At 40.0% G+C, this 13,004-nt stretch overlaps 1 protein-coding gene across 11 annotated transcripts in view; it reads left to right on the top strand.

Annotated features, from left to right (window-relative positions):
- The window catches only part of DENND1A (DENN domain containing 1A), a 538,445-nt gene that overhangs the window by 313 nt on the left and 525,128 nt on the right, over positions 1-13,004 (top strand). The window contains exon 1 of one of the 11 annotated variants that reach the window (XM_073224740.1): positions 36-6,126. The exons of 9 other annotated variants lie outside the window; for them this stretch is intronic. The gene's annotated coding sequence lies outside the window, so the exon portion shown is untranslated. Of the gene's footprint in view, positions 1-35; positions 6,127-13,004 lie in introns of those variants that run through there. One more of the 11 variants, XM_073224764.1, reaches the window with a different exon arrangement.

Raw genomic sequence — 13,004 nt, forward strand, 5'->3', positions numbered from 1 at the left:
GCCGCGGGCTGCGCGGGGGACTTGTTGCCGGGACCTGAGGGGTGCCCCCGCGTGCCGGCGTCACGCGCGGAGGGGGACGGTTGCCATGGCAATCCAGGCAGGCGCGGGGGCGGGGTGCGCGTGAGGTGGAAGGGCGCCGGCGGGCAGGTGTCCCCTCCTCACCTGAGGGCGGGAGCAGCCAAGATTACTAGGTGGCCTTCTCACCGGGGTTACAGAGAGCCTCTGAAAATGGTCACATAACTGTTGGGGGGAGGGTGAGAAATCTCCGGAAGTGGGTCCCCAGTTGGTTGTGTTTGGGGCTCCCCTGCGTGTTGGGCAGGTTCTGAAAGGTTGCAGCCTGCCTACTTAAGGTTTGCGACCCCTATGAAAGTCGCGTGAGGTTCCAGAGGGAGGGGCTGCTCATGGCCTTAAGGTCTGGATGGCCTGGGGAGGAAGGCTCATTTCTCCTCCAGTTTTCCCGGCTTATCTCTGAAAGGCTCCGCACTGCAAGGGCCAAAGGCTGTGAAGGAAGACATCTCTGGCATGTAATAGAGCACCTGATCTTGATAATTGTTGGAAAGGCTTTGTAATCCAATCTGGCAGATTCTCTCATTCATTCACCTGGAGTCCCCTGTGTGGGGTTAGTTTTCCTCGGGGAAATTGTTAATACATCTAACTTCAAAACCTATTGAAACATAGTTGTCCTCCTTCTAGAGCTAGAAGTTGACTTTGGAAAGTGCAACTTTTATGCAGTCCAATTTGGGTGTGTTGCGTTGGACTCTATCTCCCCTCCCAGCCAGGACCTCTTTTGGCCTCTCCCTTCCTCAGCTTCAGAACATGAGATGCCTTATCTCTAATCACTAACAAATGTTCACTTTTTCTCTATGAGTAATAGAATTGTTTGAGGACACTTAAAAACAAAGTCGACAGCATAGGCTTTTCCTTAAACAGCCTTCACAGGACATTTTTAAACCGGATTACAATAAAGTCTGTGGAATGTGTTTATTTTAGCATTCTGAGAATTATGCTAGGGAAGTTTGAAAGGGAAGGGGCCTTGAGGGCAAACTCTAATAATTATTCAAATAATTGCATTTCATGCCCATTCAGTGTGACCCTTGCCCAGCCTTATAGTCTCCTGACTGGCTTAGGCTTCCCACTTGCAAAATGTGGTTAATACATACTGCCCCAGTCCTGAGACATCCACTAGATGAAACTAGAAAAGTTTGCCTATTATTATAATGAACATGGAAGGGTTGGATGAGTACACCATTATTTCTTGATTTTTGTGGAAATGAGGTGAAAAAGTTAGAAGCATGCTCCAAACAAGAGTTTAAGAGGCTTGGGAAGTAAAAAGACAGAGTTCCTGAGTCAGTGGGATTAAAGAAGCACTCGAAGTATAGCTCATGTTTCCAAGTAAGAGTTGTAAGCTTGGATTTCAGTAGCACTTAGAAACACTTTCCAGAAGCCACCTTAGCGTCACAGAGTATGATTGTGAGGATGCTTACCTCTTGTTACCAAGAAGTTCAGAAATTTGCCTTACGTGAGGCAGGCAGTGTCAGAACTAGCATGAAAATCCAAGTAGAAGTTCAGGTGCTTAGTCATCATCAGGTCTCTGTCTTGCTCTCGAAGGTCACAGGTAGACAAATACATTCCTCAAGTGTGTTTTGTGGAAACTATCACTGTAATATCTGAGCACTTGGGCAAAAGAACTCAGTAAGGCATGAAATAAGCATGAACTTAGTATAAAGAATAGCCTTGTTGATCTTAAAACTAGACTGCTCTGTGATAAAAACTTAGGCTTGGAAATATGTTAGCTTTACTTGTGGTGAGACTGAAAGAATATGAAGGGAAAAGTTATGAGAAGTGATTTATGGTGACTGTTGCCTAAGCAACTTCTGTCTGCACATAGTAATGGGGACACACAGGTGGCATGGAAACCATCTGCTTAAGTGCTGCCTTAGTTGTTGGAGGAAACAGCTTTGATCACTACTGACCGTTCTACCCTGACAGGGAAGAGCAATATTAGGTGTTGAGCGGGCTGAGTTGAAATCTAAGTGTGCAGGCTCAGTTGTCTTGGGTGCTGGGGACAGGGAGCACTGTGGGGCCCCTCTGCTTGGCTGCCAGTATTTTCTCTTGCTTATCTCTGATGGCTGTGTGGCCCAGTCAGGCTGAATGAGGTGGAATAAGATCTGGGTTCCAATTCCAGCTCTTTTGTCTACTGACTATGAAACTTTATACAATACGTTTCAAGTAATAGAGAAGAAAGTTTTGATGATCAAGGAATTAGACTGTTAATGTGAATGAAGAGCAGTACTTAACATTCTCTCCTTAAAAAAATAAGCGATTAAAAACATACTCTCTGTAATTGGCAAGTTGGTGTCTGTTGTATGATCAGTAATAAAGCAGTTGAGTGACTAAGTGCACAGGTGTTGAGTTTAGTGCCTGATCAGACTTTCCTTCCAAGCTAAGGCTGGTTGAGTACAATCTTTGTGTCAGCCACAGTGGTAATGCTTTATGTAAACCATTTCATCAAATCGTAACAACTGTCCAGTGATGTAGGTACTTTTAACCACGTTTTAAAAATGAGAGATAGGGAGTTTATAGGCCAAAGATCAGGTGCTATCTCCAGGAAGCCTGTCCTGGTGTCAATTCCCCACTCCCCAACTCTGCCCCAGCCAGGCCAGGTACCCCTCTTCTGTTCATTCTCTCCCCAGTCTAGGCCAGCTCTCTCTTTGTTTCTGTGGCTCCTTGTGTTGATCACTCATAACACTAAATGCAGTTCCTTGACTCCCATTCTAAGCCAGACATAAACTTCTTAAGAGCAGACACTGTCTTGTCTTCGAGTCCCTGTGTCAAACCCAGTACCTGACACACAAAGGTGTTTAGGAAAAGTTTATGAAATGCATTTAAGAAGTGTGTTAGGATCTGAATTAAGGTGTTTTTTTTTTTTTACAAGTTTTTAAACTTTTGAGGTGGACGGTTGTTCCTATTTTTTTTTCCTAAAGGGTATTTACTTCATGTTCATTTTAATAAAGGAACATTGTCTTGCCTCAAACCAAACATCTACTTGACAAAGGAAAGAAAAAGTCACCGCTATGCAAGTAGCACCCTGGAAAGCTCCTAAACCTTAAGCCTGAGTAGACATTTATCTAGAGGGCTACAAGGAGTCATTGTAGCTGGCAATCTTGGACAGGTATGTTTAAATCTTATTTAGGGTTTAAGTGATCCCAGCAGACTAGAATGTGGTTAATATGAAGCAATTTAACTGATAATGCAGACACACAGCAGGAAACTGTGTGGCAGTTTAATATTGCTTGTGGTGACATTCTAGAAATTGTTTCCAGGCACCAAGGGCAGGAAATGGATTGTAAGTAATGAAAGGAAGTGTTCTAAGTGAGATTGAAGAAACCTGACATTTATCGATTTGGAGAAAAGCTAAGATTTGAAGGCATAGGGACAGGACAGGGTGGCTGATTTGGCCTTGTGGTGGTGGTCATTCTGCATTAGCCTGTATACCTGTCTTCTGTCCCTGTCAGACTGTGACCAAGAAATGTAGTCATTCACTTATTTACCATTGAACTAAGGAGAGTGTGAAGAACATATTAAGCACTCAGTAAATGCTAGTCATTATTGTTACCATAATTAGTAGTAGTACTATGTTACATATCTGTTAGTGTGCTGAATACAAGGGACACAAAAATGAAAAGATTTTTCTTCGCTTTAAGGCTTTCCCAAGTAGTAATGAGACAGAAATGCAAAAGAAAACCAACTCCCTCCAGGGCCTCTCCCCACCAAAAAAAACTGAGTCTAGTACAGTAAGGTTATTGCTATGGTGGAGATGCAGCCAGTGATGAGTAGGTGAACAAATGAAGGAAAGACTGTCTTCCAAGGAGGGCTCAAGGAAGGAAAGCTTCATTACAAAGGCGATGTTTTAGTTGACACAGGAGAAATGAATAAGTTTGAAAGGGGTAGAGTAGTGGTAGAGGGAGTAGAGGCTGTGGGGATCGCAGTGGCAATCGTGATGATGGTGGCAGTGATAGTAGTCTTAATAGAGTGAGCAGTAGGTGTGAAGATGTGGCGTATTAGGGAAATAAAAATACTAACTACCGTTTATTAGGCACTTAAATGCCAGGAATTATGTAGACATGAATTTTCATGGTGAATAGAACACACATATTCATTCCTACTTTCATGGAGCTTACAGTCCGGGGGCCTGGCAGACTGAGAAAAAGCGAATCAGTTCTTGTGAAAGCTATGTGGATGTGCTTTAAGGGAAACAAACCGATGCTGAGAGAATGAGGGGAGCAGCTGTCGTATTTTAGAGTGGTGAAGAAGGCTTATTGTAGAGCTGACATTTGAGCTGAGACTTAAAGGATGAGAAGGCATTAGTCACTTGGAGACTGGGCAAGGCTCCTCATTCTTGGCAGAGAGTAGAACACATACAAGGGCTCTGAGGTAAGAACACCCTAGCTGTGTATTTCAGGATCAGATAGAAGGCCAGTGGATTTGAGTCATAATTGACAGCAGAGAGGCTTGAGGTAAGGTCAGAGAAAGAGACTGGGGCCCGAGCAGGGACTCGAAGGCTGTGGTAATCTGAACACAACTTTAAGATGTAATTCACATCAAACTTTGTATCTGTAAAATTACATTTTTTTAGAGTATAGGTAAATGGCTTTTAGTATACTCACAAAAATGTGATCGATACTGCTATCCAATTCCAAAACATTTTCCTCACCTCAGGAAAAAACCCCATACCCATTAGCAGTCACTCCCCAGTCTTCCACAGACCCTTGCCCAAAGGAATCAGTAATCTACTTACAGCTGCTGTAGATTTTTCTATTTTGGGCCTTTCATGTAAATGGAATCATAATATATATAATCCTATGTCTTTCGCTTAACAGAATAATTCCAAAGTTTATCATATACATATATGAGTATTTCATTACGTTTTATTGCTGAGTAATATTTCATTGTATGGATAGACCACTTTTATTCATCCATTCATCTGTAGTTAGGTATTTGGGTTGTTTTCATTGTTTTTTCACTGTTACAAGGTTGCTATGAACATTTTGTTTAATTTCTCTTGGATACATACCTAGGAGTGGAATTGCTGGATCATGTGGCAACTCTGTTGCAGGACTTGTTAAACTGTTGCCCAGAGCAATTGCAACACTTTGTATAAAGTGGTATCTCATTGTGGTTTTGATTTGGCCCAAATATGTTGTGTAGAAAAGGAAAGATCAGAGTAGGCAGAGAGGTTTCTTAGAAGAGGTTGAAACTTGAACTGAAAGAAAGGTGAAGTTTGGAAAAGGAAGGAGGGATACCCAGAGGAAGAAACAGTGGAAGTTACAGGAATTGGAAGTGGTTATATACCCATCTCACTGTTTTCTGGTGCAGAGAATTAGCCTTGACCTCTTAGGATAGCGCTGCTCCAGCCTTTTCATGGACTGCCTGTTAAGGGATTCCATTGCCAAAGGGCACCACAGGCTTGCTGCTTGAGGCCTGTTATATAGCACAACTGACATATTTCCCTACTGTGGGATAAGGCTAGGAGTTGAAATGTGACTTCCTCTGTAGGGCTTCTCCCACTAATGCCTCTTCTCTTTCCTCTCTCTACCATAGTGCTTCCCACCCAGTCCCCACAGGAGGCAGTACAAAGACTTGGGTGGTGGAATAAAAGTCTTGTTGGAGACTGAGCTCCAGAATCAGTAACCTGAATTGTCATGACTTTTCTGGAAAATGTATTGGTGCTGCTCCATATTCTAAGCTTAGCCATTGCAGCCAGCTTGGAGGGGATGCACAGCAGACAGGAAGATTGAAAAGGGAAGGTGAAACCTGGAGTAGTGCTGTAGGAAAATGTTTTTATTCAGGCTGTTAAATCTGTGTGTAAGCTCCTGGCTGGAATTCTGATTGTGGATTACAAAGGTTCAACCTTTTTCCTGGCCCTAGGGAGAACTAATCTCTGGATGTGCAATATCCTTTTTGCTTCAAAGGATTTTGTTGGGAAATGGAAAGATAAACAAGGAAGAAAAATAAACCAAACCAGCCAAAACAAAGATGGCCTCCTCTACTTTTATTGGAATCCATACCCATTCTCTCCAAGTATTTAGGACTTGAAAAGGAGCCAAATAAAGGAAGTAACAAAAGGTATATACAAAATATGTAAGTTCTATAGAAAAGATAGGTTATATTCCAAAGGTTCATTTGTAAATTGGTTATGGTATTTGGAATGTGTTTTTGTCTTAGAGCTGCTGTTGTTAATAAGTTAGTAGCTGTCAAGGATAATAAGAAAATTCCAGGTGGAGGGAACTGTGTGCAAAAGATGTAGGGATGTAACAGGTAGAGCCAAAATACAGGATATATGGATAAAGATTATAGGAATTGAAGTTCATAGAGTAGGCTTGTGCCACTGGGACCTGATGCCTTTGAAAGATTGCATTGGGAATGTAATATAATCAGATTTGGGTTTTTAGGAAGATTATTCAGGCAGCAATAGTTTGAACAGTGATATCCCTGGCTTGTGAAAGATGAACTACTGGAATGTGAAAATGATATGTTAGAACTTGTATTTGTTTTTATACCAACCTTCAAAATTTGTTTTTGTGTGTTCTAATGTGTATATTAGTCTTGTAAGGCATTCTTATAATTTATAAAAACTATATACATGGATGTATATTCACAGTTTTTACTGATAGGAAGGAAAATTGGACACTACTGGTTTGAAGAAGTGTGTTATAGCTTATACTGCAGAAGATAAGGTTCTAAGTAAGATTTTGGTTGTTGAAAGAAAAAGGACAGATTTGAGAAATTAGGTAGAATTGATGAGATTGGTGATAAATTACATGTAAGGGCAAGAGAAGAATCAAATATGACTTGCCAAGGTTAGCGAAGTTGTATTATAAGGAAGTGTTTGGAAATTGAGGACTTGGTTATATATGTGTTTGCTTTTCTGAGGAAAAGTGAAAAGTTGTAATTGGGAGAAGGCATTTTAGTCTGCAGTGAGAAAGGAGGAAATCTTTAAGGGCTCCATAGTGAGTGTGTGTGCTTTGTTAGGTGAGGGCGACTTAAAGTGGGCTGAGCCAAGTTGCTGAGAGGAAACCTGTCCATGTTAGATGTACAGAGACAAAATAAACTTTTGAACTCACTTTGCCATAGGAAAGGTTTTAGAGATGTTGCATTGATCTTGCCTAGGCTGTATGAATAAGTAGGAGGGAGGAAACCAATCTAGAGACAGACGCTGTTTGACTCCAAGCCAACCGTTCTTGTACTCCAGGGCCTGAGAGGAGCAACTGGGGACCTAGGCCTTGGAGACACTCAGGTTTGAGTCCCCAGAATCACACACAATCCTCACCTGAATCCTAAATTTCTGAGTTTTCTTATTTATAAAAGGAAGCTAATAAATTCACTTGTAGGTTGTTGTGAGGATTAAAAGTGATCTTGTGTCTAGCCCTCAGCAGAGAAATGACCGTTTAGTAAATGGCAGCTATCACTAATACTGCTTGGAGAGGATGGGGTACACTTGTCTGAACAACCTGGAGTTAAAAAAAAGTCAAAAGAAAGCAAGTGTTCCTTTATTTATTTATTCATTCATACTTTTTTTTGAAGACATAGAATAAGTATTTGTTTCTTCACTGTATGTTAGGATGATGCATTATATATTTTATCAAATTTATTTGAAAGATTGTGATCCTGATAAATTGAAAACACTATTCCTCTTGATGTAGGGAGGAAAGAAACTGAAAGTCTGCTAAGAGAGAGAAGATGAACATAGTTATGATGCAATAATTGCAAATAATTACAATAATATTTAAGAACATTTTGTGCTCCTCTCCCACCAGTAATATTAAAAAATTTTATTCAGTTTCATAAAAGACTTATACCATTTATATTTATCTATGTTTAGTTGATACCACTGTTCATTTCTAGTCTTTTTAACATAAGTTTTCATTCTCTTTCCTGGGTGCTTAAAATTGTTACTTAACTTTTTTCTTTTATAAGAAATTAAAAAACCTGTAAATGTAGAGAGAATAGTATAATGAACCCCCTAACGCCCGTCACTTGGTTTCAACACTTTATTAGATTATGGCTTACTTAGTTTCATTTATAGATAACTGACCATCACTCCCTCCCCCACTCTGTTGTCTTAGATTATTTTGAAACAAATCCCAGAAGTCATATTTCATCTTTAAATATTTCCATGTGTCTCTAAAAAACAGGCATCCTTTTAAGAAAACATAATAATATCACAACTAAAGAAAATTCTTTTATATCATCAAATATCCAGTAAGTGTTCAGTTTTCTGGTTTTTCAGTTTTTTTCCTAAACAGTTGATTGTTTGAATTAATACCATACATTGCAGTTGGTTGATATGTATCTCATAAACCTCTTTTTTCCCCCTTGCAGTTTATTTATTGAAGAAGTGGGCTATTTATCCCATGTAATTTTCCTTGCATCTTGTTTAACACATTCTGTTCCCTTCATTTCCTACAAATTGATGGTTAGATTTAGTGACTTGATCAGATTCAAGTTCATGTTCTTGGCAAGAATACTTAGAAGGTGTACCTCCATCAGGAGGCACATTATGTCTGGTTATCTCTTTGATCCATTAATTTATTAGGGGCTGTATATATTTTTGTTTAAGTAATTTATTCATATTAGCTAGAATACTTCTATAAAGAAAAACTTGCCCATATTGGCTAGTTGGTTACCCTGAGGTACAGTTTATGTAGGAAAGGCAGGATAAATACTTGATTCTCCTTATTTGTTTTTTCCAAAGGTGACTGATTTTTTTTTTTTTTTTTTTTTTTTTTTTTTTTTGAGAGGGCATCTCTCATATTTATTGATCAAATGGTTGTTAACAACAATAAAATTCAGTATAGGGGGGTCAATGCTCAATGTACAATCATTAATCCATCTCAAGCCTAATTCTCGTCAGTCTCCAATCTTCTGAAGCATAACGAACAAGTTCTTACATGGTGAACGAATTCTTACAGAGTGAATAAATTCTTACATGGTGAACAGTACAAGGGCAGTCATCACAGAAACTTTCGGTTTTGATCATGCAATATGACCTATAAACCATCAGGTCAAATATGAATATTCATTTGATTTTTGTACTTGATTTATATGTTGATCCCACATTTCTCCTATTATTATTATTATTTTTATTTTTAATAAAATGCTGAAGTGGTAGGTAGATGCAAGATAAAGGTAGAAAACATAGTTTAGTGCTGTAAGAAGGCAAATGTAGATGATCAGATGATCAGGTGTGTGCCTATGGACTAAGTATTAATCCAGGCTAGACAAGGGCAGCAAGACATCCACGGATGCAGAAGATTTCTCTCAAAGCAGGGGGGGTGAGGTTCTGAGCCTCACCTCTGTTGACCCCCAAATTCTCACCTGATGGCCCCCCTGCGACTGTGCCTGTCTTAGGTTGTTCCTCCCTTGAGGAATCTTACCCGTCTCTGGCTAACCAGTCATCTTCCGGGGCCATACAGGGAAATGTAAAGTTGGTAAGTGAGAGAGAAGCCATATTGTTTGCAAAGGTTAGCTTTTTACTTCTTTGCAGATTTATGCCCTGTGGCTTCTATGCCCAGCACTTGTCTCGAGGTATCTTTACCACCTGGAGGAATTATGATACTCGGTAAATTCGATATGAGGCACGAATTCTATTTAAAGTTTGTAATTAGGAAGGAAGAAGAAAAGCTATAGATGTAGCATATGAAGGAAACTTGGGAGGATTGATTATTTCTTTGACATATCTTCTTGTATAGTACCTTAAGTATGTATAGGTTTTAAACTACTAACTAATTTGCACACACATATTGACATAATAGGAATACGGTGACATAAACAAAGCAAATCTATAATTACCAGCCATCTCCAGTGAAGCCAAGAAAACCATTTAGGCACCCTAGGCATTTGTGAAAATTTATCTATGATATGATGGATATTTTCCGACTGTACTTGAACCATCAGACAAATTAAAGCAGCCCATTTCTGGGATCTGTTCACATCCCATATGTTCTTTTAACCATAGATAGTCTATAGTCATGAGATTTTGGGGTGCTACAACTTGCACCCCTCCCAACTCCTGGTTGAGTTCCAACAGTACAGATCCAGTCAAATTCGTTGTCTCACTGTATGCACATGCCAGCCTAGACATCTCCCTCCTCCTTCTTATGGCAAGTCCAGGAGACGGTGGGCTGGATGCAGCCACAACCGCAGCATCGTCCGGATCCCTGTGGAGGCTTTTTGATGATCATCCCCCGGCACGAGTCCTCCAGAGAGTGCTGATGCCGGAAGCTCCTCCTCATATCGTATCTTAGTTCATTTTCTGGGTATCCAAGCTAGGCCTTGATCTTCTGCGTAGAGACAAACAGACCCTTTGCCCACACTTTGACATGCCCTCTATACCACTGTGCAGAACTCATTGGAGGTCAGCACACAGTAACTGCTTTTTTTTTTTTTTTTTTAATTAAGAGAAAGGAATATTATCAGAAAAGAGTACCTCCATAGCTGATCATCTGACACCCTTTAAGTGATCAACATTAAGGATATTTAAAGCATGCGTTGATCTTTGATTTACCAATAGTTTTATCCTGTTAAGGAGTAATCCCCCTTTTCTTTCTTTCTTTCTTTTTTTTTTTTTTTTTTTTTAAATTTTTAATCTACACTTACCTGAAGAATACTATGTTTACTATGCTCTCCCCTATATCAGGTCCCCCCTAACAACCACATTACGGTTACTGTCCATCAGCTTAGCAAAATGTTGTAGAGTCACTACTTGTCCTCTCTGTGTTGTGCAGCCCACCCTCCCCTTTCTCCCTCCCCCCCATGCATGCTAATCTTAATACCTCCCTTCTTCTTCCCCCCCCTTATCCCTCCCTGCCCACCCATCCTCCCCAGTTCCTTTCCCTTTGGTACCTGTTAGTCCATTTTTGGGTTCTGTAATTCTGCTGCTGTTTTGTTCCTTCAGTTTTTCCTTTGTTCCTATACTCCTCAGATGAGTGAAATCATTTGGTATTTCTCTTTCTCCGCTTGGCTTATTTCACTGAGCATAATACTCTCCAGCTCCATCCATGTTGCTGCAAATGGTTGGATTTTTCCACTTCTTATGGCTGAGTAGTATTCCATTGTGTATATGTACCACATCTTCTTTATCCATTCATCTACAGATGGACATTTAGGTTGCTTCCAATTCTTGGCTATTGTAAATAGTGCTGCGATAAACATAGGAGTGCATCTGTCTTTCTCAAACTTGATTGCTGCGTTCTTAGGGTAAATTCCTAGGAGTGGAATTCCTGGGTCAAATGGTAGGTCTGTTTTGAGCATTTTGATGCACCTCCATACTGCTTTCCACAATGGTTGAACTAATTTACATTCCCACCAGCAGTGTAGGAGGGTTCCCCTTTCTCCACAGCCTCGCCAACATTTGTTGTTGTTTGTCTTTTGGATGGCAGCTATCCTTACTGGTGTGAGGTGATACCTCATTGTAGTTTTAATTTGCATTTCTCTGATAATTAGCGATGTGGAGCATCTTTTCATGTGTCTCTTGGCCATCTGTATTTCTTTTTTGGAGAACTTTCTGTTCAGTTCCTCTGCCCATTTTTTAATTGGGTTATTTGTTTTTTGTTTGTTGAGGCGTGTGAGCTCTTTATATATTCTGGACGTCAAGCCTTTATCAGATCTGTCATTTTCAAATATATTCTCCCATACTGTAGGGTTCCTTTTTGTTCTATTGATGGTGTCTTTCGCTGTACAGAAGCTTTTCAGCTTAATGTAGTCCCACTTGCTCATTTTTGCTGTTGTTTTCCTTGCCCGGGGAGATATGTTCAAGAAGAGATCACTCATGTTTATGTCTAAGAGGTTTTTGCCTATGTTTTTTTCCAAGAGTTTAATGGTTTCGTGACTTACATTCAGGTCTTTGATCCATTTTGAGTTTACCTTTGTATATGGGGTTAGACAATGGTCCAGTTTCATTCTCCTACATGTAGCTGTCCAGTTTTGCCAGCACCATCTGTTGAAGAGACTGTCATTTTGCCATTGTATGTCCATGGCTCCTTTATCAAATATTAATTGACCATATATGTTTGGGTTAATTTCTGGGGTCTCTAATCTGTTCCACTGGTCTGTGGCTCTGTTCTTGTGCCAGTACCATATTGTCTTGATTACTATGGCTTTGTAGTAGAGCTTGAAGTTGGGGAGTGAGATCCCCCCTACTTTATTCTTCTTTTTCAGGATTGCTTTGGCTATTCGGGGTCTTTGGTGTTTCCATATGAATTTTTGAATTATTTGTTCCAATTCATTGAAGAATGTTGCTGGTAATTTGAGAGGGATTGCATCAAATTTGTATATTGCTTTCGGCAGGATGGCCATTTTGACGATATTAATTCTTCCTAGCCATGAGCATGGGATGAGTTTCCATTTATTAGTGTCCCCTTTAATTTCTCTTAAGAGTGACTTGTAGTTTTCAGAGTATAAGTCTTTCACTTCCTTGGTTAGGTTTATTCCTAGGTATTTTATTCTTTTTGATGCAATGGTGAATGGAATTGTTTTCCTGATTTCTCTTTCTATTGATTCGTTGTTAGTGTATAGGAAAGCTACAGATTTCTGTGTGTTGATTTTGTATCCTGCAACTTTGCTGTATTCCGATATCAGTTCTAGTAGTTTTGGAGTGGAGTCTTTAGGGTTTTTTATGTACAGTATCATATCATCTGCAAATAGTGACAGTTTAACTTCTTCTTTACCAATCTGGATTCCTTGTATTTCTTTGTTTTGTCTGATTGCCGTGGCTAGGACCTCCAGTACTATGTTAAATAACAGTGGGGAGAGTGGGCATCCCTGTCTGGTTCCCGATCTCAGTGGAAATGCTTTCAGCTTCTCGCTGTTCAGTATAATGCTGGCTGTGGGTTTATCATATATGGCCTTTATTATGTTGAGGTACTTGCCCTCTATTCCCATTTTGCTGAGAGTTTTTATCATGAATGGATGTTGAATTTTGTCAAATGCTTTTTCAGCATCTA

The sequence above is a fragment of the Manis javanica genome, chromosome 2 (assembly GCF_040802235.1).
Source record: "Manis javanica isolate MJ-LG chromosome 2, MJ_LKY, whole genome shotgun sequence".
Classification (NCBI taxonomy): domain Eukaryota; kingdom Metazoa; phylum Chordata; class Mammalia; order Pholidota; family Manidae; genus Manis; species Manis javanica.